This window comes from Panulirus ornatus, chromosome 56 (assembly GCF_036320965.1).
Source record: "Panulirus ornatus isolate Po-2019 chromosome 56, ASM3632096v1, whole genome shotgun sequence".
Taxonomy (NCBI): domain Eukaryota; kingdom Metazoa; phylum Arthropoda; class Malacostraca; order Decapoda; family Palinuridae; genus Panulirus; species Panulirus ornatus.
The window spans coordinates 2,181,229-2,209,142 of NC_092279.1; the positions used below are offsets into that span (position 1 = coordinate 2,181,229).

Here is a 27,914-nt window from a genome sequence, read left to right on the forward strand (position 1 = left end):
CATTATAATGATTCTCAAACTTTCCATCTCATTTCTTTTCTTTTTTCTTTTCTTTCTGAGCATCCAGTAAAGCTTCAGAAATAAATATTTCTTTCCTTTTTCCATGAGGAATATTTGAGAGAGACAGATCTTTTTTTTTCCGCGTGAAAAGTATTTCAAACGCCTTATAATTCGCATTTAAAAAAAGATAAAAAAAAAAACTGTTGACTGTACTTGTGTGTGTGTGTGTGTGTGTGTGTGTGTGTGTGCGTGTGTGTCGGAGTTGAAGTGAACTGAATTGACGGGGGAGGAGGAGGGGGAAATAGGGAAAATGAAAACCGTTCATATGAACTGTTTTCATCTCGAGGGGCTTCGTAGAACATTCCCCTAAAGCCAATGACAACAACATCGAGACAACACAGACACGGGAAATGAGATCTCAACTTCGTAATACGATCTGTTGACCGAAGGGCGGAGGAGGTTAGGATTCTATAAGGGAGGGGGCAGAAATAGTGACTGATAGAAGGATACAATGATACCTATTAGGATCTGACCCTCTTTTGTGATGGTAAGGGATCGATTATGTCATAATGAGTCGGCTTGACAGCGTCCCGAAATGCGTTTAGGGTACATGAATCTATTCATGATGGATTGGAGATGGAGAGACATAGGAGGAGGATGGGTATATGTTTGGGGGTCTACCACTGGGATGAAGGAGGGGCTGAAGTCTTCGACCGATGGCCACCCACCTTCTCTCTCTCTCTCTCTCTCTCTCTCTCTCTCTCTCTCTCTCTCTCTCTCTCTCTCTCTCTCTCTCTCTCTCTCTCACGATCCAGACATTCTCAGTGCAGAGCCGTGTGGATAGCAGCGCTGTAGACAGCAGCAGCCACAGCTGCGCCCTCCAGGGACATACGACAGTCCTCCTGACGTAGATCTCAAAATCGTCCCTACATCCGTGGACGGACGTACACTAGCAGTAATCGGGTCTGTGGCTCATGGAGGAAGGAAGGGGGGAGAGGCAGTGTATGTGTAAACGCCCTCGCTCTGTATCTCTCTCTCTCTACCCCTGCAGGAACACATGACTGTGCCTTTCAAAAAAGCTATTCCAGCGTCGGTACATTAAGCTGTTGGTGTCCGACGCGGGAGAATCCCATTTTGAGGACTGCCAGCGCCACGCACCGCAGCTCTTCTCTTCAGTGGTGGAGTAGATTTCATGTTGGTGGGTTTGGAGGACAACTGAGCGAGCCGTAAAGCGGTAGCTAGGCTGCAGGTGGGCAAGCGGGGCGTGAAGGGAGCGCTGGTGGAGGGAGAGGAGTTGACACGTCCCATGCTTTGGTTCCGGACGCTGTGGGGTCATCATGTCGCAATAGATCGCCCAACGCGGCCGTGGCAAAGCCACGCTAGATCCCTCCAACCTCTGATTTTGCGAGGGGAGGAAATGAGTTGTGTTTCGTGTAACATAGTCTTCCAGGGCACAGAACTCCTTCAGACCTTGAGCAAAAGTCCTCTTCTGTACCTCGCGTATTTCCTAGGACGTTGTGTGGCGACTTCTGTGGCGACTGTGCCACAGCTCACGGGCGCTGTAGCCCCTCCGCGAGCAACAGTGTGTGTGTGTGTGTGTGTGTGTGTGTGTGTGTCTGTGTGAAGGTAGACAAGGGTGTCATTGATCCCAGAGGCGGCAGGATCACCCTTCGTGCTGTGGGGTTGGGTCCAGTTGCAAGTCTGGACGTGCTTCGCCTCTGCACCTGTCAGGGATGTTTGATCTTTCTCCCCTCGTTACCGCCAGCTGTTCGTGCGTGAAGCAAAAATAGTAACTGGACGCAGTCAGAGACTTTTTTTTGAGGCCGGATACGTTGTGGGTTTTATTCTCTTTGTCTCTCTTGCTTTTTGAGGCGTCACACAGACGATATATATATATATATATATATATATATATATATATATATATATATATATATATATATATATATATATCGTCTTGTAGATTTGTGTGCTGAAAAAGGACTGGTGATTGGGAATACCTGGTTTAAAAAGAGAGATATACATAAGTATACGTATGTAAGTAGTAGAGATGGCCAGAGGGCGTTATAGGATTACGTGTTAATTGATAGGCGTGTGAAAGAGAGACTTGTGGATGTTAATGTGCTCAGAGGTGCAACTGGAGGGATGTCTGATCATTATCTTGTGGAGGCGAAGGTGAAGATTTGTAGAGGTTTTCAGAAAAGAAGAGAGAATGTTGGGGTGAAGAGAGTGGTAAGAGTAAGTGAGCTTGGGAAGAAGACTTGTGTGAGGAACTACCAGGAGAGACTGAATGCAGAATGGAAAAAGGTGAGAGCAAAGGACGTAAGGGGATTGGGGGAGGAATGGGATGTATGTAGGGAAGCAGTGATGGCTTGCGTAAAAGATGCTTGTGGCATGAGAAACGTGGGAGGTGGGCAGATTAGAAAGGGTAGTGAGTGGTGGGATGAAGAAGTAAGATTATTAGTGAAAGAGAAGAGAGAGGCATTTGGTCGATTTTTGCAGGGAAATGGTGCAAATGACTAGGAGATGTATAAAAGAAAGAGGCAGGAGGTCAAGAGTAAGGTGCAAGAGGTGAAAAAGAGGGCAAACGAGAGTTAGGGTGAGAGAGTATCATTAAATTTTAGGGAGAATAAAAAGATGTTTTGGAAGGAGGTGAATAGAATGCGTACGACAAGAGAACAAATGGGAACATCGGTGAAGGGGGCTAACGGGAAGGTAATAACAAGTAGTGGTGATGTGAGAAGGAGATGGAGTGAGTATTTTGAAGGTCTGTTGAATGTGTTAGATGGTAGACTGGCAGATATAGGGTGTTTTGGTTGAGGTGGTGTTCGAAGTGAGAGGGTCAGGGAGAATGATTTGGTGAACAGAGAAGAGGTAATGAAAGCTTTGCGGAAGATGAAAGCCGGCAAGGCGGCGGGTTTGGATGGTATTGCAGTGGAGTTTATTAAAAAAGGGGGTGACTGAGTTGTTGATTGGTTGGTGAGGATATTCAATGTATGTATGGCTCATGATGAAGAGCCTGAGGATTGGCGGAATGCTTGCATAGTGCCATTGTACAAAGGCAAAAGGGATAAAGGTGAATGTTCAAATTACAGAGGTATAAGTTTGTTGAGTATTCCTGGGAAATTATATGGAAGGGTATTGATTGAGAGGGTGAAGGCATGTACAGGGCATCAGATTGGGGAAGAGCAGTGTGGTTTCAGAAGTGGTAGAGGATGTGTGGATGCTCTGTGGAAGGTATTAAATGTATATGGTGTGGGAGTCAAGTTGCTAGAAGCAGTGAAAAGTTTTTATCGAGGATGTAAGGCATGTGTACGAGTAGGAAGAAAGGATAGTGATTGGTTCTCAGTGAATGTCGATTTGCGGCAGGGTTGTGTGATGTCTCCATGGTTGTTTAATTAGTTTATTGATGGGGTTGTTATGGAGGTGATTGCAAGAGTTTTGGAGAGAGGGGCAAGAATACAGCCTGTTGTGGATGAGAGGTCTTCCGAAGTGAGTCAGTTGTTGTTCGCTAATGATACAGCGCTGGTGGCTGATTCGTGTGAGAAACTGCAAAAGCTGGTGAATGAGTTTGGTAAAGTGTGTGAAAGAAGAAAGCTGAGAGTAAATGTGAATAAGAGCAAGGTTATTAGGTACAGTAGGGTTGAGGGACAAGTCAATTGGGAGGTAAGTTTGAATGGAGAAAAACTGGAGGAAGTGAAGTGTTTTAGATATCTGGGAGTGGATTTAGCAGCGGGTGGAACCATGGAAGCGGAAGTGAGTCACAGGGTAGGGGAGGGGGCGAAAGTTTTGGGAGCTTTGAAAAATGTGTTGAAGGCGAGAACATGATCTCGGAAAGCAAAAATGGGTATGTTTGAAGGAATAGTGGTTCCAACCATGTTATATGTTTGCGAGGCATGGGCTATAGATAGGGTTGTGCGCAGGAGGGTGGATGTGTTGGTAATGAGATGTTTGAGGACAATATGTGGTGTGAGGTGGTTTGATCGAGTAATAATAGGGTAAGAGAGATGTTTGGTAATAAAAAGAGTGTGGTTGAGAGAGCAGAGGACTATGTATTGAAATGGTATGGTCACATGGAGAGAATGAGTGAGGAAAGATTGACAAAGAGGATATATGTGTCAGAGGTAAAGGTAGCGAGGAGAAGTGGAAGAGTGTAAAAGATTTTGAGCGATCGGGGCCTGATCATGCAGGAGGGTGAAAGGCGTGCAAGGAATAGAGTGAATTGGAACGATGTGGTATACCGGGGTCGACGTGCTTTCAATGGATTGAACCAAGGCATGTGAAGCGTCTGGGGTAAACCATGGAAAGTATTGTGGGGCCTGGATGTGGAAAGGGAGCTGTGGTTTCGGTGCATTATACATGACAGCTAGAGACTGAATGTGAACGAATGTGGCATTTGTTGTCTTTTCCTAGCGCTACCTCGCGCGCGTGCGGGGGGGGGAGATGGGTGTCTTTTCAAGTGTGGCGGGGTGGCGACGGGAATGAATAAAGGCAGCAAGTATGAATTATATACATGTATATATATATATATATATATATATATATATATATATATATATATATATATATATATATATATATATGTTGAAATGTATGGGTATGTATATGTACGTGTGTGGACGTGTATGTATATATTGTGTATGTATCTGGGTTGGGCCATTCTTTCGTCTGTTTCCTTGCGCTACCTCGCTAGCGCGGGAGACAGCGACAAAGTATAATAAAGTGTAATATATATATATATATATATATATATATATATATATATATATATATATATATATATATATATATATATATATATATTCTTCAACAGCTACGAACACTGAAGGAAGGCCATACGACTCTTGCGCACTACGGTACGACCCTTGAGCACAACGGTACAATCCTTGACCACGACGGTACGACCCTTGACCACGACGGTACGACCCTTGAGCACGAGGGTACGACTCTTGAGCACGACAGTACGACTCTTGAGCACGACGGTACGACCCTTGAGCACGACGGTACGACCCTTGAGCACGACGGTACGACCCTTGAGCACGACAGTACGACCCTTGAGCATGACGGTACGATCCTTGAGCACGACGGTACGATCCTTGACCACGACGATACGACCCTTGAGCACGACAGTACGACCCTTGAGCATGACGGTACGATCCTTGAGCACGACGGTACGATCCTTGAGCATGACGGTACGACCCTTGAGCATGACGGTACGACCCTTGAGCATGACGGTACGATCCTTGACCACGACAGTACGACCCTTGAGCATGACGGTACGATCCTTGAGCACGACGGTACGATCCTTGAGCATGACGGTACGACCCTTGAGCATGACGGTACGACCCTTGAGCATGACGGTACGATCCTTGACCACGACGGTACGACCCTTGAGCATGACGGTACGACCCTTGAGCATGACGGTACGATCCTTGAGCACGACGGTACGATCCTTGAGCACGACGGTACGATCCTTGAGCACGACGGTACGATCCTTGAGCACGACGGTACGACCCTTGACCACGACGGTACGATCCTTGAGCATGACGGTACGATCCTTGACCACGACGGTACGATCCTTGAGCACGACGGTACGATCCTTGAGCATGACGGTACGATCCTTGACCACGACGGTACGATCCTTGAGCACGACGGTACGACCCTTGACCACGACGGTACGATCCTTGAGCATGACGGTACGATCCTTGAGCACGACGGTACGATCCTTGAGCACGACGATACGACCCTCGAGCACGACGGTACGATCCTTGAGCATGACGGTACGACCCTTGAACACGACGGTACGATCCTTGAGCACGACGGTACGACCCTTGAGCATGACGGTACGATCCTTGAGCACGATGGTACGACCCTTGAGCACGACGGTACGATCCTTGAGCATGACGGTACGATCCTTGAGCATGACGGTACGATCCTTGACCACGACAGTACGACCCTTGAGCATGACGGTACGATCCTTGAGCACGACGGTACGATCCTTGAGCACGACGGTACGATCCTTGAGCATGACGGTACGATCCTTGAGCACGACGGTACGATCCTTGAGCACGACGGTACGATCCTTGAGCACGACGGTACGATCCTTGAGCACGACGGTACGACCCTTGACCACGACGGTACGATCCTTGAGCATGACGGTACGATCCTTGACCACGACGGTACGATCCTTGAGCACGACGGTACGATCCTTGAGCATGACGGTACGATCCTTGACCACGACGGTACGATCCTTGAGCACGACGGTACGACCCTTGAACACGACGGTACGATCCTTGAGCACGACGGTACGATCCTTGAGAACGACGGTACGACCCTTGACCACGACGGTACGATCCTTGAGCACGACGGTACGATCCTTGACCACGACGGTACGATCCTTGAGCACGACGGTACGATACTGGAGCACGACGGTACGATCCTTGAGCACGACGGTACGATCCTTGAGCACGACGGTACGATCCTTGAGCACGACGGTACGATCCTTGAGCACGACGGTACGATCCTTGAGCACGACGGTACGATACTGGAGCACGACGGTACGATCCTTTTCATATTGTGGCCTGAACTTTGACCTAACCTCACAGAGTCAGGTCTTAAAAAAAAGAAAACAAGGTCATATCACATCCCAGTGGCTCGTACCTTATAAGCAGATGTCATCCAGATGCCGAAGTGGCAGCATTTATGTGGACTAAGACACAGTTCTGACTTCGCCGCGACTTGCATAGACCTTGAAGTGGTCTGGTGATGGGGTAGATATTGTGTTCTGACCTTACAAGGTCTTGATCAAGGGTACCGAACTGGCCTGGGTTCATAACAGACACATTCCAGACCCCTCACCTCACACTGTCCACCATCCTCATAACACTACTCATTTCATATATTGGAAAGGAAAATGAAACACGATAAGTTCCCAAGTGCACTTTCGTCTAATAATCACATTATCAGGGGAGACACAAGGGAGATATATAATAGTCAGTTGATATACATCGAAGAGACGTATTTACCAAATGGCGTCCTAGCTACGTCTCTTCTATGTATATCAACTGACTGTTATATTTCCCTCTTGTGCCTCCCCTGATGATGTGATTATTACACGAAAGTGCACTTGGAAACTTATCGTGTTTCATTTTCCCCGTGGACACATAGGAATATATGTATATATATATATATATATATATATATATATATATATATATATATATATATATATATATATATAAACTCGTATTGTATAGCCTGATAAGAAAGCCTTTGATGTGGTCTCCCCTTACCGCATTATTGACCAAAGCTTATCATAGCGAGAATGGTAAACGTGATATCTTAAATCAGTTATGCAGTTTCGCTCATACATTTCTGGGATAGAAGGAGAAAAAGATATTAATATACTTTTTCAACCTCGTTTCGTTCAACCTGTTTGAGCAGCGGGAAGTGGAAAAGGTCGTTAAATTAAGGGAAAATGTTCTCGAAGTCCGCGTTCACACTAAAATCATTTGGAACTGTAAACACCATGTGTTTCGTCTGTCAACACCACAGTCATCTCACGACATGTCATGTCAACACCACATTCATCTCACGACATGTCATGTCAACACCACAGTCATCTCACGACATGTCATGTCAACACCACAGTCATCTCACATGTCATGTCATCAGCACAGTCATCTCACATGTCATGTCATCAGCACAGTCATCTCACGACATGACATGTCAACACCACAGTCATCTCACGACATGTCATGTCATCACCACAGTCATCTCACATGTCATGTCAACACTACAGTCATCTCACGACATGTCATGTCAACACTACAGTCATCTCATGACAGGTCATGTCATCACCACAGCCGTCTCACATGTCATGTCAACACCACAGCCATCTCACGACATGTCATGTCAGCACCACAGTCATCTCACGACATGTCATGTCAACACCACAGTCATCTCACATGTCATGTCAACACCACAGTTATCTCACATGTCATGTCATCAACACAGTCATCTCACATGTCATGTCAACACCACAGTCATCTTACATGTCATGTCAACACCACAGTCATCTTACATGTCATGTCAACACCACAGTCATCTCACGACATGTCATGTCAACACCACAGTCATCTCACATGTCATGTCAACACCACAGTCATCTCACATGTCATGTTAACACCACAGTCATCTCACATGTCATCTCACATGTCATGTCAACACCACAGTCATCTTACAGGTCATGTCATCAGCACAGTCATCTCACATATCATGTCAACACCACAGTCATCTCACATGTCATGTCATCAGCACAGTCATCTCACATGTCATGTTAACACCACAGTCATCTCACATGTCATGTCAACACCACAGTCATCTCACATGTCATGTCAACACCACAGCCATCTCACGACATGTCATGTCACCAGAGAGGGTGGGTGGGCAGCTTTGGGGGCTGGTCAAACTGTGTCACTAGGATTCACTTAGTTGACATGAGCCAGCTCAAGCTGTGGTGGTCGAAGATAATAAGCTGTTAGGGTCAGTGTTAGTGGAGTGGGTCCTTACACCACCACCACCACAGCTCACCACCACCACAGCTCACCACACACACACACAGAGACACACACACACACCACGTCTCCCACCACACCACAACTCACCACACAGAGAGAGAGACACGCAAACCACGTCTCTCACCACACCACAGGACCTCACCATCTCTCCACACCACAGAGAGACACACACACACATTACGTCTCTCACCGCACCACAGCTCACCACACCACAGGACCTCTACACCACCACACCACAGCTCACCACACCACAGGACCTCTACACCACCACACCACAGCTCACCACACACACACACACTACGTTTCTCACCACACCACAGCTCACCACACCACAGGACCTCTACACCACCACACCACAGCTCACCACACCACAGGACCTCTACACCACCACACCACAGCTCACCACACACACACACACACACTACGTTTCTCACCACACCACAGCTCACCACACCACAGGACCTCTACACCACCACACCACAGCTCACCACACCACAGGACCTCTACACCACCACACCACAGCTCACCACACACACACACACACACTACGTTTCTCACCACACCACAGCTCACCACACCACAGGACCTCTACACCACCACACCACAGCTCACCACACACACACACACACACACACTACGTTTCTCACCACACCACAGCTCACCACATCACAGGATCTCACCACCACCACACCACAGCTCACCACACACACACACACACACACACACACACTACGTCTCTTACCACACCACAGCTCACCACACACAGACACACACACACTACGTTTCTCACCACACCACAGCTCACCACATCACAGGATCTCACCACCACCACACCACAGCTCACCACACACACACACACACACACACACACACTACGTCTCTTACCACACCACAGCTCACCACACACAGACACACACACACTACGTTTCTCACCACACCACAGCTCACCACATCACAGGATCTCACCACCACCACACCACAGCTCACCACACACAGACACACACACACACACACACACACTACGTCTCTTACCACACCACAGCTCACCACACCACATCACTTCACCACCACACCACAGCTCACCACACCACAGGACCTCACCACCATACCACAGCTCACCACACCTGTGGTCGCGCACCAAGCCTCGATTTCCCGTGGGATATCAAAGTTCACCAACAACACAAGGATGGCCTTTTATTCCCAGGGCGGCAGCTGAATACACGGGGATGGGAGTAATTCTTGTGTTTTTTCTCCTATGATGGCTGAGGCGGCACGGGCAGCTGGGGCCCGAATCAAGGCCATCCCATTAATGCTATCTATCTATCTATCTATCTATGTATCTATCTATTTATATCTATCTATCTATATCTATCTATCTATCTATCTATCTATCTATATATATATATATATATATATATTTATATTATACTTTGTCGCTGTTTCCCGCGTTTGCGAGGTAGCGCAAGGAAACAGACGAAAGAAATGGCCCAACCCCCCCCATACACATGTATATACATACGTCCACACACGCAAATATACATACCTACACAGCTTTCCATAGCTTACCCCAGACGCTTCACATGCCTTGATTCAATCCACTGACAGCACGTCAACCCCGGTATACCACATCGCTCCAATTCACTCTATTCCTTGCCCTCCTTTCACCCTCCTGCATGTTCAGGCCCCGATCACACAAAATCTTTTTCACTCCATCTTTCCACCTCCAATTTGGTCTCCCTCTTCTCCTTGTCCCTCCACCTCCGACACATATATCCTCTTGGTCAATCTTTCCTCACTCATCCTCTCCATGTGCCCAAACCACTTCAAAACACCCTCTTCTGCTCTCTCAACCACGCTCTTTTTATTTCCACACATCTCTCTTACCCTTACGTTACTCACTCGATCAAACCACCTCACACCACACATTGTCCTCAAACATCTCATTTCCAGCACATCCATCCTCCTGCGCACAACTCTATCCATAGCCCACGCCTCGCAACCATACAACATTGTTGGAACCACTATTCCTTCAAACATACCCATTTTTGCTTTCCGAGATAATGTTCTCAACTTCCACACATTCTTCAAGGCCCCCAGAATTTTCGCCCCCTCCCCCACCCTATGATCCACTTCCGCTTCCATGGTTCCATCCGCTGCCAGATCCACTCCCAGATATCTAAAACACTTCACTTCCTCCAGTTTTTCTCCATTCAAACTCACCTCCCAATTGACTTGACCCTCAACCCTACTGTACTTAATAACCTTGCTCTTATTCACATTTACTCTTAACTTTCTTCTTCCACACACTTTACCAAACTCAGTCACCAGCTTCTGCAGTTTCTCACATGAATCAGCCACCAGCGCTGTATCATCAGCGAACAACAACTGACTCACTTCCCAAGCTCTCTCATCCCCAACAGACTTCATACTTGCCCCTCTTTCCAAAACTCTTGCATTTACCTCCCTAACAACCCCATCCATAAACAAATTAAACAACCATGGAGACATCACACACCCCTGCCGCAAACCTACATTCACTGAGAACCAATCACTTTCCTCTCTTCCTACACGTACACATGCCTTACATCCTCGATAAAAACTTTTCACTGCTTCTAACAACTTTCCTCCCACTCCATATATTCTTAATACCTTCCACAGAGCATCTCTATCAACTCTATCATATATATATATATATATATATATATATATATATATATATATATATATATATATATATATATATATATATATATATTGATATGGTATATAATGCTGTTTCCCTCGCCATCGGGGTAGCGTCAAGAAATAGACGAAGAATGGCCCATCCACTCATATACACATGTACATAAACGCCCATATATACCTACATATACATATCAGCATATAGTTACAAATACACAGATATATACATATATACACATGTACATATTCATACTTACTTGCCTTCATCCATTCCTGTCGCTACCCCGCCCCATTTTATCGGCCAATCCCTAGGAAATGGATGAACAGCTAGGTTGACTGTATAGGCTTGTTTTGTGTTTTAAGCCGAGACTTTGACAAGGGCAGGCGGCCCACACCCAACCCAGGTGCTTATCCTGTCCTCATTGCTGGTCGATAAATGGATACCTTGCGTAGGGTGGAAGAGAGTTTCTTAATCTCGTATTTATGTAACTAATCTTTACCCTTATGTACACACACACACACACACACACACACACACACACCAGCCTAAGCCAGTTACCGCATCTATCGACCAGCCCCGAGGGGAGAGGATGAACACCTGGGTTGACTGTGGTCCGAGTGCCACACCCAGGATTCGAACCCATGCCGGGGCTGGCCCGTGTTGACTGAGACTCAGTAATGCTAACCACTACACCACGGAGACCCGTATGTTCGCGCGCGCGCGTGTGTGTGTGTGTGTGTGTGTGTTTGTGTGTTTGTATGTGTGTGTGTGTGTGTGTGTGTGTGTGTGTGTGTGTGTGTGTGTGTGCGTGTGGCGTGGACAACCCCATTTCCCTGCGTTACCCCGAGATAGAACGACGATAAGAGTCGTAAGGTAGTCTATATACGGTTATGAATTGAGAATTTCGTCTCTCTGACATACGTACTCGCCATTTCCCGAGCGGGCGAGGCAGCGTCCGGAACAGATAGCTTTAAAACTTTAGTGGGAGATGGGATTCAAATTTGGCTCCGTCTGCTGTTCCTTCTTGTGGAAGGGTAACACAGGAGGGGAGGCGAAGTTCCAGCCAGCGCCCCCGCTCCCACCTTGTACCCAAGGGACCAAACTATAAACATGGGCTAATACGTCCGACGCTACACTAAGCCCGGAAGAAGAGAAAGCTATTTAAAGTTTGGACATCAAGAGGGACGTCCTTAGGGGGGGGGGGGGGGGGGAGCAGACACTCAAAAGAAACCTGGATAGAGAGTTAAAGACAGTTCCAGACTATCCGTTCAGGCAGGGCCTTTGATGAGCGTGAGCTGGGGGTGGGGGAGAGAGTGTGAGAAGCAGTATATACATTCAGAAACAATTCACATTATGTCAACACCACAGTCATCTCACATGTCATGTCAACACCACAGTCATCCACATGTCATGTCATCAGCAAGTCATTTTCACGTGTCATGTCATCAACAGCCACTCACTTGTCATGTCAACACCACAGTCACTCATGTCATGTCATCACACAGTCCATCCACATGTAAATGTCAACACCACAGTCATCTACATGTCATGTCAACACCACAGCATCTACATGTCATTCAACACAAAAATCATCTCACGACATTCAGTCAACCCCACGTCATCTCACATGTCATGTCAACACCACAGTTATCTCACATGTCATGTCATCAGCACAGTCATCTCACATGTCATGTCAACACCACAGTCATCTCACATGTCATGTCATCAGCACAGTCATCTCACGACATGTCATGTCATCAGAGAGGGTGGGTGGGCAGCTTTGGGGGGCTGGTCAAACTGTGTCACTAGGATCCCCTGAGTTGACATGAGCCAGCTCAAGCTGTGGTGGTCGAAGATAATAAGCTGTTAGGGGCAGTGTTAGTGGAGTGGGTCCTTACACCACCACCACCACCACAGCTCACCACCACCACTACCACCACAGCCCACCACCACCACAGCTCACCACACACACGCACACACCACCTCTCCCACCACAGCTCACCACACACACACACACACACCACGTCTCCCACCACACCACAACTCACCACACAGACAGAGAGAGACACGCAAACCACGTCTCTCACCACACCACAGGACCTCACCATCTCTCCACACCACAGAGAGACACACACACATTACGTCTCTCACCGCACCACAGCTCACCACACCACAGGACCTCTACACCACCACACCACAGCTCACCACACCACAGGACCTCTACACCACCACACCACAGCTCACCACACACACACACACTACGTTTCTCACCACACCACAGCTCACCACATCACAGGATCTCACCACCACCACACCACAGCTCACCACACACAGACACACACACACACACACACACACACACACACCACGTCTCCCACCACACCACACACACACACACACACACACACACACACACCACGTCTCCCACCACACCACAACTCACCACACAGAGAGAGACACACACAAACCACGTTTCTCACCACACCACAGGACCTCACCATCTCTCCACACCACAGAGAGACACACACACACATTACGTCTCTCACCGCACCACAGCTCACCACACCACAGGACCTCTACACCACCACACCACAGCTCACCACACACACACACACTACGTTTCTCACCACACCACAGCTCACCACACCACAGGACCTCTACACCACCACACCACAGCTCACCACACACACACACACTACGTTTCTCACCACACCACAGCTCACCACATCACAGGATCTCACCACCACCACACCACAGCTCACCACACACAGACACACACACACACACACACACACACACACACACACACACACACACACACACACACACACTACGTCTCTTACCACACCACAGCTCACCACACCACATCACTTCACCACCACACCACAGCTCACCACACCACAGGACCTCACCACCATACCACAGCTCACCACACCTGTGGTCGTGCACCAAGCCTCGATTTCCCGTGGGATATCAAAGTTCACCAACAACACAAGGATGGCCTTTTATTCCCAGGGCGGCAGCTGAATACACGGGGATGGGAGTAATTCTTGTGTTTTTTCTCCTATGATGGCTGAGGCGGCACGGGCAGCTGGGGCCCGAATCAAGGCCATCCCATTAACGCTATCTATCTATCTATCTATCTGTGTATCTATTTATATCTATCTATCTATATCTGTCTATATATATATATATATATATATATATATATATATATATATATATATATATATATATATATATATATATATTTTTTTTTTTTTTTTTTTCCATTTTTTTATTATACTTTGTCGCTGTCTCCCGCGTTTGCGAGGTAGCGCAAGGAAACAGACGAAAGAAATGGCCCAACCCCCCCCATACACATGTATATACATACGTCCACACACGCAAATATACATACCTACACAGCTTTCCATGGTTTACCCCAGACGCTTCACATGCCTTGATTCAATATATATATACGCGGGAAATGGCGAATAGTATGAAAGAAAAGATATATATTTATATATATATATATATATATATATATATATATATATATATATATATATTAATATAGTATATAATCGCTGTTTCCCTCGCCATCGGGGTAGCGTCCAGAAACAGACGAAGAATGGCCCATCCACTCATATACACATGTACATAAACGCCCATATATACCTACATATACATGTCAACATATAGTTACAAATACACAGATATATACATATATACACATGTACATATTCATTCTTACTTGCCTTCATCCATTCCTGTCGCTACCCCGCCCCATTTTATCGGCCAATCCCTAGGAAATGGATGAACAGCTAGATTGACTGTATTGGCTTGTTCTGTGTTCGAATCCGAGACTTCGACAAGGGCAGGCGGCCCACACCCAACCCAGGTGCTTATCATGTCCTCATTGCTGGTCGATAAATGGATCCCTTGCGTAGGGTGGAAGAGAGTTTCTTAATTTCGTATTTATGTAACTAATCTTTACCCTTATGTACACACACACACACACACACACACACACACACACACACACACACACACCAGCCTAAGCCAGTTACCGCATCTATCGACCAGCCCCGAGGGGAGAGGATGAACACCTGGGTTGACTGTGGTCCGAATGCCACACTCAGGATTCGAACCCATGCCGGGGCTGGCCCGTGTTGACTGAGACTTAGTAATGCTAACCACTACACCACAGAGACCCGTATGTTCGCGCGCGCGCTCGTGTGTGTGTGTGTGTATGTGTGTGTGTGTGTGTGTGTGTGTGTGTTTGTGTGTGTGTTTGTGTATGTGTGTGTGTGTGTGTGTGTGTGTGTGTGTGTGTGTGTGGTGTGCACAACCCCATTTCCCTGCGTTACCCCGAGATAGAACGACGATAAGAGTCGTAAGGTAGTCTACATACGGTTATGAATTGAGAATTTCGTCTCTCTGACATACGTACTCGCCATTTCCCGAGCGGGCGAGGCAGCGTCCGGAACAGATAGCTTTAAAGTTTTAGTGGGAGATGGGATTCAAATTTGGCTCCGTCTGCTGTTCCTTTTTGTGGAAGGGTAACACAGGAGGGGAGGCGAAGTTCCAGCCAGCGCCCCCGCTCCCACCCTGTACCCAAGGGACCAAACTATAAACACGGGCTAATACGTCCGACGCTACACTAAGCCCGGAAGAAGAGAAAGCTATTTAAAGTTTGGACATCAAGAGGGACGTCCTTAGGGGGGGGGGGGAGCAGACACTCAAAAGAAACCTGGATAGAGAGTTAAAGACAGTTCCAGACTATCCGTTCAGGCAGGGCCTTTGATCAGCGTGAGCTGGGGGCGGGGGAGAGAGTGTGAGAAGCAGGTATATATATATATATATATATATATATATATATATATATATATATATATATTGGAAAGGATCACAATTTAGCGCGTGATCAAGTATATTCCTATGAGTCCACGGGGGAAATGAAACACGATAAGTTCCCAAGTGCACTCTCGTGTAATAATCACATCATCAGGGGAGACACAAGAGAGAAATATAACAGTCAGTTGATATACATCGAAGAGACGTAGCTAGGACGCCATTTGGTAAACATGTGACGACCCGAATGGAGGTTGGGTATATATATATATATATATATATATATATATATATATATATATATATATATATATATACCGGGGTCGACGTGCTGTCAATGGACTGAACCAGGGCATGTGAAGCGTTTGGGGTAAACCATGGAAAGATATGTGGGGGCCTGGATGTGTGATGAGGGAGCTGTGGTTTCGGTGCATGACACATGACAGCTAGAGAATGGATGTGAACGGATGTCGCCTTTTTTTTTTTTTTCCTCTATTCCTGGTGCTACCTCTCTGACGCGAGAAACGGCGATCGATCATAAAAAATAGTGTTAAAGTATAATGTATATTTAACATTAACTCGTTTTGTTCTGTTTTTTAACGTTTTCTTTTAAGGTTTGTCTCAGCATACGTTTTCTTTCATTAAATGAAGTGTGAATTAAATGTCCTATATTCTTTTCCACTTTATACTTGTAACACTTTAAGACGTTTCGGGCGTACGAACACTGCCCATCTTCAGTCCAGTGTGACCCCCCTACCGACCGGCCACGCTGCCAGTCATGAAATCCGAAGGAACACGGTCCACGGATCAATATATCGCTTCAAAATGTGACTTATTCTTGTTTTATTGTTTGTGTTGTGTTGAATCATCTATAATGATTTTGACTGAAGGTTGATAGCTGTCGTGTGCCTAAACTGTCTCATTGATAACAAGAATAGAGTGAAAATGTATATTGGACATTCAGTTCACACTTCATCTGAGCAACATAGAAAAAAAAAAAACATCAGAAAGCCAGTGAAATATTAGATATGCCTTAGTCTTTAACAGCCAGTGTATTAAAGAAAATATTCAGCATGCTTACACGTACGTGGAGAGAGAGAGAGTTAGAGAGAGAGAGAGAGAGAGAGAGAGAGAGAGAGAGAGAGAGAGAGAGAGAGAGAGAGAGAGTATAAGTGAGATGACCTTGTATTTGGGGCATTCAGTCGTCTATGACGACGTCACAGCCATCATAACAAAAGAGGGTGGGTTTACCTCTCTCTCTCTCTCTCTCTCTCTCTCTCTCTCTCTCTCTCTCTCTCTCTCTCTCTCTCTCTCTCTCTCTCTTTCACTTGCTCTTTTTTTTTATCTCCATTCCCTGAAGCTCTTCGAGCCAGCACAGTCTCTCGAGTGTCTTAAAAACATTGGGTTTTTTGAGTTTTCCTCATCTGGCTCCATTGTTCCCCTTTCCATATATTTTTCCTCCCCCACTTGCAATGTTCGGTATTCGCTCCCCCTAAAGAACCAGGGATCCAAAGTGGTTTTTCCCTACAAGGCCATTTTATGAGAACTCTTGCCTCGCCCTGTGGAGCCCCGTTTTCTTTCACCATCAAAGAACCTGTATGAGGGACTAACATAATTTTCTTTTTGGTTTGTTACGGTGCTAATTGAACATGGTGTTAATGGAGTTATGGACCTGTTCTCTCTATTTAAGAGATGAACATCATGATGAACATCATGGGTATGACTGTGGTTGTCAGGTGTGTTATGTTAGCTGAGATGACACGGGTAGTTAAGGTCCTAATCAAGGCCATTCCATTATCGATATATATATATATATATATATATATATATATATATATATATATATATATATATATATATATATATATATACACACCTTAGGCTGAGCCAGGTACTCATTTTATCAACCAGTCCCTAGGAGGCTGATGAACAGCTGGATTGACTTTGGACCGACTGTCGTAACTAGGATTCGAACCTATGCCCTCGACCTTGGGCGGCCCGTGGATGCATCAGGGTCAGGAACGCGTACTGCTTCACACCCGCTAAACCATTATTACACCATGGTAAAGTGTCCCATGTCATGTGTCAGACATGAGTGTCATATGCCAGCCATAGTGGCCCTGAGTGTCATATGCCAGCCATAGTGGCCCTAAGTGTCATATGCCAGGCACGTGGGCACGTCAGTTCTCGTGCCACGTGTAGGGGGGGGGGGGGGTTGCGCGTGAGGCGGACCCCAGCGGTAATCCAATTTCAAATTGGCATTTGATCCAATCATTCTAACTGGTTCATCTCACACTATCCCACCGTGCTACTGGACTGAGTCTTTGATAAAAGTGTTCATATGGGTCTGAATATATATATATATATATATATATATATATATATATATATATATATATATATTCCTATGAGTCCACGGGGAAAATGAAACACGAAAAGTTCCCAAGTGCACTTTCGTGTCATAATCACATCATCAGGGGAGACACAAGAGAGAAATATAACAGTCAGTTGATATACTCGAAGAGACGAAGCTAGGACGCCATTTGGTAAACATGCGATTGTCCAAAACATACAACGAGCGTTCATAAACTTATCATTTTACAAACTTTATCAACAATAAAGTTATCTAATTTGTACAGACCATCACTAATATTAAGATTATAATTCTTTGTGTATTTAATAATAGAAGATTCAATGATATTTCTCTTGTTAATAGAGTTAGAGTTAATAACTGGGATGGCATTACTCCAGTCAATACAATGATCATAATTTTTAACGAAGCTAGGACGCCATTTGGTAAACATCGTCTCTTCGATGTATATCAACTGACTGTTATATTTTTCTCTTGTGTCTCCCCTGATGATGTGATTATTACACGAAAGTGCACTTGGGAACTTTTCGTGTTTCATTTTCCCCGTGGACTCATAGGAATATCTTGATCACGCGCAAAATTGTGATCCTTTCCAACAATATATATATATATATATTCTTCTTTTTCTTTCGTACTATTCGCCATTTCCCACGTCAGCGAGGTAGCGTTAAGAACAGAGGACTGGGCCTTTGAGGGAACATCCTCACCTGGCCCCCTTCTCTGTTCCTTCTTTTGGAAAATTGAAAAAAACGAGAGGGGAGGATTTCCAGCCACCCGCTCCCTCCCCTTTTAGTCGCCTTCTACGACACGCAGGGAATACGTGGGAAGTATTCTTTCTCCCCTATCCCTATATATATATATATATATATATATATATATATATATATATATATATATATATATATATATATATATATAAATAATATAATGTGTGTAAGGAGAGAGTTCACATGGCTTCACATTGATGCCTGGAGCCAGACAAACTAGTATATTGTGAATTACAATATTGCTCTTGTGCTTCGCTATTGTGTTGTGTTATGTTGTGGTGTTGTTATACTGTTGTGTCAGTGTTGTCTCGTCTTTGGTATCAGTGTTATAAGTTGAATGAACCATCATATCCATATATATATATATATATATATATATATATATATATATATATATATATTTTTTTTTTTTTTTTTATACTTTGTCGCTGTCTCCCGCGTTTGCGAGGTAGCGCAAGGAAACAGACGAAAGAAATGGCCCAACCCTCCCCATACACATGTACATACACACGTCCACACACGCAAACATACATACCTACACAGCTTTCCATGGTTTACCCCGGACGCCTCACATGCCCTGATTCAATCCACTGACAGCACGTCAACCCCTGTATACCACATCGCTCCAATTCACTCTATTCCTTGCCCTCCTTTCACCCTCCTGCATGTTCAGGCCCCGATCACACAAAATCCTTTTCACTCCATCTTTCCACCTCCAATTTGGTCTCCCTCTTCTCCTCGTTCCCTCCACCTCCGACACATATATCCTCTTGGTCAATCTTTCCTCACTCATTCTCTCCATGTGCCCAAACCATTTCAAAACACCCTCTTCTGCTCTCTCAACCACGCTCTTTTTATTTCCACACATCTCTCTTACCCTTACGTTACTTACTCGATCAAACCACCTCACACCACACATTGTCCTCAAACATCTCATTTCCAGCACATCCATCCTCCTGCGCACAACTCTATCCATAGCCCACGCCTCGCAACCATACAACATTGTTGGAACTACTATTCCTTCAAACATACCCATTTTTGCTTTCCGGGATAATGTTCTCGACTTCCACACATTTTTCAAGGCTCCCAAAATTTTCGCCTCCTCCCCCACCCTATGATCCACTTCCGCTTCCATGGTTCCATCCGCTGACAGATCCACTCCCAGATATCTAAAACACTTCACTTCCTCCAGTTTTTCTCCATTCAAACTCACCTCCCAATTGACTTGACCCTCAACCCTACTGTACCTAATAACCTTGCTCTTATTCACATTTACTCTTAACTTTCTTCTTCCACACACTTTACCAAACTCCGTCACCAGCTTCTGCAGTTTCTCACATGAATCCGCCACCAGCGCTGTATCATCAGCGAACAACAACTGACTCACTTCCCAAGCTCTCTCATCCCCAACAGACCTCATACTTGCCCCTCTTTCCAAAACTCTTGCATTCACCTCCCTAACAACCCCATCCATAAACAAATTAAACAACCATGGAGACATCACACACCCCTGCCGCAAACCTACATTCACTGAGAACCAATCACTTTCCTCTCTTCCTACATGTACACATGCCTTACATCCTCGATAAAAACTTTTCACTGCTTCTAACAACTTGCCTCTCACACCATATATTCTTAATACCTTCCACAGAGCATCTCTATCAACTCTATCATATGCCTTCTCCAGATCCATAAATGCTACATACAAATCCATTTGCTTTTCTAAGTATTTCTCACATACATTCTTCAAAGCAAACACCTGATCCACACATCCTCTCCCACTTCTGAAACCACACTGCTCTTCCCCAATCTGATGCTCTGTACATGCCTTCACCCTCTCAATCAATACCCTCCCATATAATTTACCAGGAATACTCAACAAACTTATACCTCGGTAATTTGAGCACTCACTCTTATCCCCCTTGCCTTTGTACAATGGCACTATGCACGCATTCCGCCAATCCTCAGGCACCTCACCATGAGTCATACATACATTAAATAACCTTACCAACCAGTCAACAATACAGTCACCCCCTTTTTTAATAAATTCCACTGCAATACCATCCAAACCTGCTGCCTTGCCGGCTTTCATCTTCCGCAAAGCTTTTACTACCTCTTCTCTGTTTACCAAATCATTTTCCCTATATATATATATATATATATATATATATTTTTTTTTTTTCATACTATTTGCCATTTCCCGCGTTAGCGAGGTAGCGTTAAGAACAGAGAACTGGGCCTTAGAGGGAATATCCTCACCTGACCCCCTTCTCTGTTGCTTCTTTTGGAAAATTAAAAAAAAACAAGAAAGGGGAGGATTTCCAGCCACCCGCTCCCTCCCCTTTTAGTCGCCTTCTACGACACGCAGGGAATACGTGGGAAGTATTCTTTCTCCCCTATCCCCAGGGATATATATATATATATACATATATATATATATATATATATATATATATATATATATATATATATATATTTTTTTTTTTTTTTTTTATACTCTGTCGCTGTCTCCCGCGTTTGCGAGGTAGCGCAAGGAAACAGACGAAAGAAATGGCCCAACCCCCCCCCCCATACACATGTACATACACACGTCCACACACGCAATATACATACCTACACAGCTTTCCATGGTTTACCCCAGACGCTTCACATGCCTTGATTCAATCCACTGACAGCACGTCAACCCCTGTATACCACATCGCTCCAATTCACTCTATTCCTTGCCCTCCTTTCACCCTCCTGCATGTTCAGGCCCCGATCACACAAAATCCTTTTCACTCCATCTTTCCACCTCCAATTTGGTCTCCCTCTTCTCCTCGTTCCCTCCACCTCCGACACATATATCCTCTTGGTCAATCTTTCCTCACTCATTCTCTCCATGTGCCCAAACCACTTCAAAACACCCTCTTCTGCTCTCTCAACCACGCTCTTTTTATTTCCACACATCCCTCTTACCCTTACGTTACTTACTCGATCAAACCACCTCACACCACACATTGTCCTCAAACATCTCATTTCCAGCACATCCATCCTCCTGCGCACAACTCTATCCATAGCCCACGCCTCGCAACCATACAACATTGTTGGAACCACTATTCCTTCAAACATACCCATTTTTGCTTTCCGGGATAATGTTCTCGACTTCCACACATTTTTCAAGGCTCCCAAAATTTTCGCCCCCTCCCCCACCCTATGATCCACTTCCGCTTCCATGGTTCCATCCGCTGACAGATCCACTCCCAGATATCTAAAACACTTCACTTCCTCCAGCCTCTCACCATTCAAACTCACCTCCCAATTGACTTGACCCTCAACCCTATATATATATATATATATATATATATATATATATATATATATATTGGAAAGGATCCCAATTTTGCGCGTGATCAAGTATATTCCTATGAGTCCACGGGGGAAAATGAAACACGCCAAGTTCCCTAGTGCACTTTCGTGTAATAATCACATCGTCAGGGGAGACACAAGAGAGAAATATAACAGTCAGTTGATATACATCGAAGAGACGAAGCTAGGACGCCATTTGGTAAACAAGCGATTGTCCAAAACACACAACGAGCGTTCATAAACTTACTATGCGGCCAAAAAGGTGAATTGTTTACAAATTTTATGAACAATAAAATTATCCAATTTTATAGGCCTTTACTCATGTATATATATATATATATATATATATATATATATATATATATATATATATATATATATATATATGTATGTATATTATACTTAATCGCCATCTCACGCGTTAGCGACGTAGCGCAAGGAAACAGACGAGGAATGGCTTAACCCACTCACACACACACACACACACACACACACACACACACACGCACACACACACAGCTGATGTGACATCCATTTGTCGCACAGACGTGGCAACGTTGCAGTCCTTCTGGATCACTGTCGTGCAGAAGCCTTTGACGGGGAAATCGAGGACCTGTGTGTCCGGTATGGCCTCAGTGCAGAGCCGGAGGCAGTAAGAGGAGGGAGAGGGAAGAGCTTGATCTTAACACACACACACACACACACACACACACACACACACACACACGATTGACAGCGTACGAGCATCGTATTGAGAAATCGCTGAGAGAGGAGGAGGTGGAGGAGGGTGGGTGGCGGCCTTGAAGGACCCGGGAAGTTCCTTCCTCTTGGGTACGAGGCTGACGAGAGAGAGAGAGAGAGAGAGAGAGAGAGAGAGAGAGAGAGAGAGAGAGAGAGAGAGAGAGAGAGACAGACAGACAGACAGAGACAGAGAGAGAGAGAGACAGAGAGAGACAGAGACAGAGACAGAGAGACAGAGAGCACCGAGCTGTCGTCAGAGAGAGAGAGAGAGAGAGAGAGAGAGAGAGAGAGAGAGAGACAGAGAGACAGAGAGAGAGAGAGACAGAGAGAGAGAGAGACAGAGCGAGACAGAGACAGAGAGAGAGAGAGAGCACCGAGCTGTCGTCAGAGAGAGAGAGAGAGAGAGAGAGAGAGAGAGAGAGAGAGAGAGAGAGAGAGAGGGAGAGAGAGAGAGAGAGAGAGAGAGAGAGAGAGAGAGAGCCACCATTCATCACACCACCTCTCCCAGAGCCAGGTTAGGTTAACATTCGTGCGAGAGCTGGGTCATCAAAGTCTTGTTCTCGGCTCACATGGAAATGGTTCGATGCTGCCCTGCGGCGGGTGAGGGGAGGAAGGGGTGATGGGAGGAGAGAGAGAGAGAGAGAGAGAGAGAGAGAGAGAGGGGGAAGGGAGTGGGGTGGGTTGGAGAGAACTTGAAATGGACAGTAGAAGAAGAGGAGGACAAACAATAAAGTCAGTTCGACTGAAGACATTAGTAAAGAGTGAGAGAGAGAGAGAGATAGATAGAGAGAGAGAAAGAGAGAGAGAGAGAGAGAGAGTCAAGCGGCGACCGCAGAAGCCAGACGCACGTACGAACAAGAGAGTCTCTCTCTCTCTCTCTCTCTCTCTCTCTCTCTCTCTCTCTCTCTCTCTCTCTCTCTCTCTCTCTCTCTCTCTCGTAAGACAATTCGTTCTCCTTTTTTTGTCTCCCCCCCTTTATTCTCCAAAATGCTGAGATGATGCTGTCTAGGTCATTTCCCTCTCCCACTCTGAGTGTACACCTGACCCCACGTCACTACTTCGAGGTGTACAGTGCTTCATGGAGGCGTACAGAACTTCCTAGTAGGTCTGTAAGTACTTTAGACATTATTATTATTATTATTATTATTGTTATTATTATCATTATTATTATTATATTAAGTTACATCATTGTAATTATAATTATTATGATTATTATCATTATTATTATTATTATTATTATTATCATTATTATTATTATCATTATTATTACTATTATTATTATTGTTATCATTATCATTATTATTATCATTATTGATATCATTATAATTATTATTATTATTAATATTATCATTATTTTCATTATTCCCAGAAAATGCTTGACTTTAAATACCCAGTATACCTTAGATACATAAAATACTTAAATACTATAAATACTTAGAAAACGCCATAGCCATCGCTATAGGTTACTTAGAAGCCGTCATACCCAGAGAATGAGGAAGGTTAATGTACACTCTGCCAAATAAGTGATGTCACAGTGTTCGGTATGGTTCTTGCATATAGCGGTATCTGGCAATGACGTCTCTCTTATGTGAGGGTGGGAGGCTGCTGAGCTCAGTGGCCCGGACGCCGTTGAAGAAGACGGAGTTCATTATTGACCCAAATTTCTCGTTGCCCAACCTTTCATCTGGCATACCCCCCCCCCCCCCCCCCCCATCTTATTTCTGCAGGTAAAAGGCTTCCTTAGGGGTGGTAGAAGACTGATATCCTAGCCCAGTATTTTAAAGATATAGATAACTAGCGGAAAAGATAAAGAGGAGAACCGGGACGAAATGATAAAGAGGAACAAAAGCAGATAACACTTACTTCTGGATGGAGAATATGGCTCCTTTCCTTGTTTCAGTTGTTGTTTTGATACTTGCAGGACAGTATGACAGGCACCTGTTGCTGTAAGATGATAACTGAGTCAATAAACCTTGTCACAGAATTTATCAGTTGCTCATTTGACATTTGTTTTTTCTCCCGCCTGACGTCATCATCCATCGAGGATGTAAATATGGAAAAATATCTATTTTATATCTTCAGTAGAGAGATTCTATAAATATTGTATGACCATTCCTTCAGTTAATATTATTCACTCGATTCTCATATCAACTTAACACAAGTGACATATACGTATTCATTTTGATTTCCAATTTCAACTCTCCATATTATTTCTCACTTTTCCAAAACTTGAATCTTTGAAGTCGTATCATTTCGTTTGAACGCATATTCTTCTTTTATATCCCTGAAGTATGATATGCTACGTTATATAATTTCATTTAAAAGTATGCTAAGATAATTTCATTTAAACGCATCATATTTCTTAATTTCCCTGAAGTATATGATATGTTACGTCATATAATTTCGTTTAAAAGTATGCTAAGATGATATCATGTAAACGCATCATATTTCTTAATTTCCTGAAGTATATGATAGGCTGCTTCATATGATTTCGTTCCAAAGTATGCTAGAAATATGTCATGCATGATATGTTCGTTAGATAATCGATTCATAAACTGGTTCTTCTTTTATTGATTAGTTTCTCTATTTCACAAAAGTGGTTATATACCTCGAAAAGGACCAAAGCGAAAATAGACATAAGTTTAAAAATGGCAAGCTGATCGAAGATTTGTGATAATGGTTTAAAAATGGCAAGCTGATTGAGGATTTGTGGTAATGGAGACATCACTTCTTGGGCCGAGTGTACGTACTGTCAAGGAAATTGCCCACTTCCCGGTTGTAGCGCTTGACTTAGGAACATGATTCTGGGAATGTACTTTACCGCCAAGATGAACAGTTCAGATGAACTCTGGATTCTTTGTGTGATACGTACTATAGCCCATTTCCCACATCTCGAGAGTAGCGCCTGTAACCAGGATCTTACATTACCCTCGCGTAGTTTGGGTTTAAGTAAGGACCATTAAGTAAACTCCGTCTGTGTGTCCTTATATATATATATATATATATATATATATATATATATATATATATATATATATATATATATTATCCCTGGCGATAGGGGAGAAAAAATACTTCCCACGTATTCCCTGCGTTTCGTAGGCGACTAAAAGGGAAGGGAGCGAGGGGCTGGAAATCTTCCCCTCATTTTTTTTTCTTTTTTTTAATTTTCCAAAGGAAGGAACAGAGAAGGGGGCCGGATGAGGATGTTTCCTCAGAGGCCCAGTCCTCTGTTCTTAACGCTACCTCGCTGAGGCGGGAAATGGCGAATAGTATGAAAGAAATATATATATATATATATTTTTTTTTTTTTTTTTTTTTTTTTTTACTTTGTCGCTGTCTCCCGCGTTTGCGAGGTAGCGCAAGGAAACAGACGAAAGAAATGGCCCAACCCCCCCCCCCCCCATACACATGTATATACATACGTCCACACACGCAAATATACATACCTACACAGCTTTCCATGGCCCACCCCAGACGCTTCACATGCCTTGATTCAATCCACTGACAGCACGTCAACCCCGGTATACCACATCGCTCCAATTCACTCTATTCCTTGCCCTCCTTTCACCCTCCTGCATGTTCAGGCCCCGATCACACAAAATCTTTTTCACTTCATCTTTCCACCTCCAATTTGGTCTCCCTCTTCTCCTCGTTCCCTCCACCTCCGACACATATATCCTCTTGGTCAATCTTTCCTCACTCATTCTCTCCATGTGCCCAAACCACTTCAAAACACCCTCTTCTGCTCTCTCAACCACGCTCTTTTTATTTCCACACATCTCTCTTACCCTTACGTTACTCACTCGATCAAACCACCTCACACCCACATTGTCCTCAAACATCTCATTTCCAGCACATCCATCCTCCTGCGCACAACTCTATCCATAGCCCACGCCTCGCAACCATACAACATTGTTGGAACCACTATTCCTTCAAACATACCCAGTTTTGCTTTCCGAGATAATGTTCTCGACTTCCACACATTCTTCAAGGCCCCCAGAATTTTCGCCCCCTCCCCCACCCTATGATCCACTTCCGCTTCCATGGTTCCATCCGCTGCCAGATCCACTCCCAGATATCTAAAACACTTCACTTCCTCCAGTTTTTCTCCATTCAAACTCACCTCCCAATTGACTTGACCCTCAACCCTACTGTACCTAATAACCTTGCTCTTATTCACATTTACTCTTAACTTTCTTCTTCCACACACTTTACCAAACTCAGTCACCAGCTTCTGCAGTTTCTCACATGAATCAGCCACCAGCGCTGTATCATCAGCGAACAACAACTGACTCACTTCCCAAGCTCTCTCATCCCCAACAGACTTCAAGTATATATATATATATATATATATATATATATATATATATATATATATATATATATATATATATATATATATATTCCAATGAGTCCACGGGGGAAATGAAACACGATAAGTTCCCAAGTGCACTTTCGTGTAATAATCACATCATCAGGGGAGACACAAGAGAGACATATAACAGTCAGTTGATATACAACGAAGAGACGTAGCTAGGACGCCATATCAGTTTCAAAGGAACCAGTGTCGTAAAACATAATGGACAATT

At 44.6% G+C, this 27,914-nt stretch overlaps 2 protein-coding genes across 2 annotated transcripts in view; one reads left to right on the top strand and one right to left on the bottom strand.

Annotated features, from left to right (window-relative positions):
• Positions 1–25,329, bottom strand: part of LOC139765771 (gonadotropin-releasing hormone II receptor-like) — a 108,044-nt gene extending 82,715 nt beyond the window's left edge. Inside the window, exon 1 of the mRNA XM_071693559.1 lies at positions 25,186–25,329. The gene's annotated coding sequence lies outside the window, so the exon portion shown is untranslated. The remainder of the gene's footprint in view (positions 1–25,185) is intronic.
• LOC139765818 (uncharacterized) overlaps positions 1–27,914 on the top strand; it is a 403,015-nt gene that overhangs the window by 97,472 nt on the left and 277,629 nt on the right. The window lies entirely within an intron of this gene.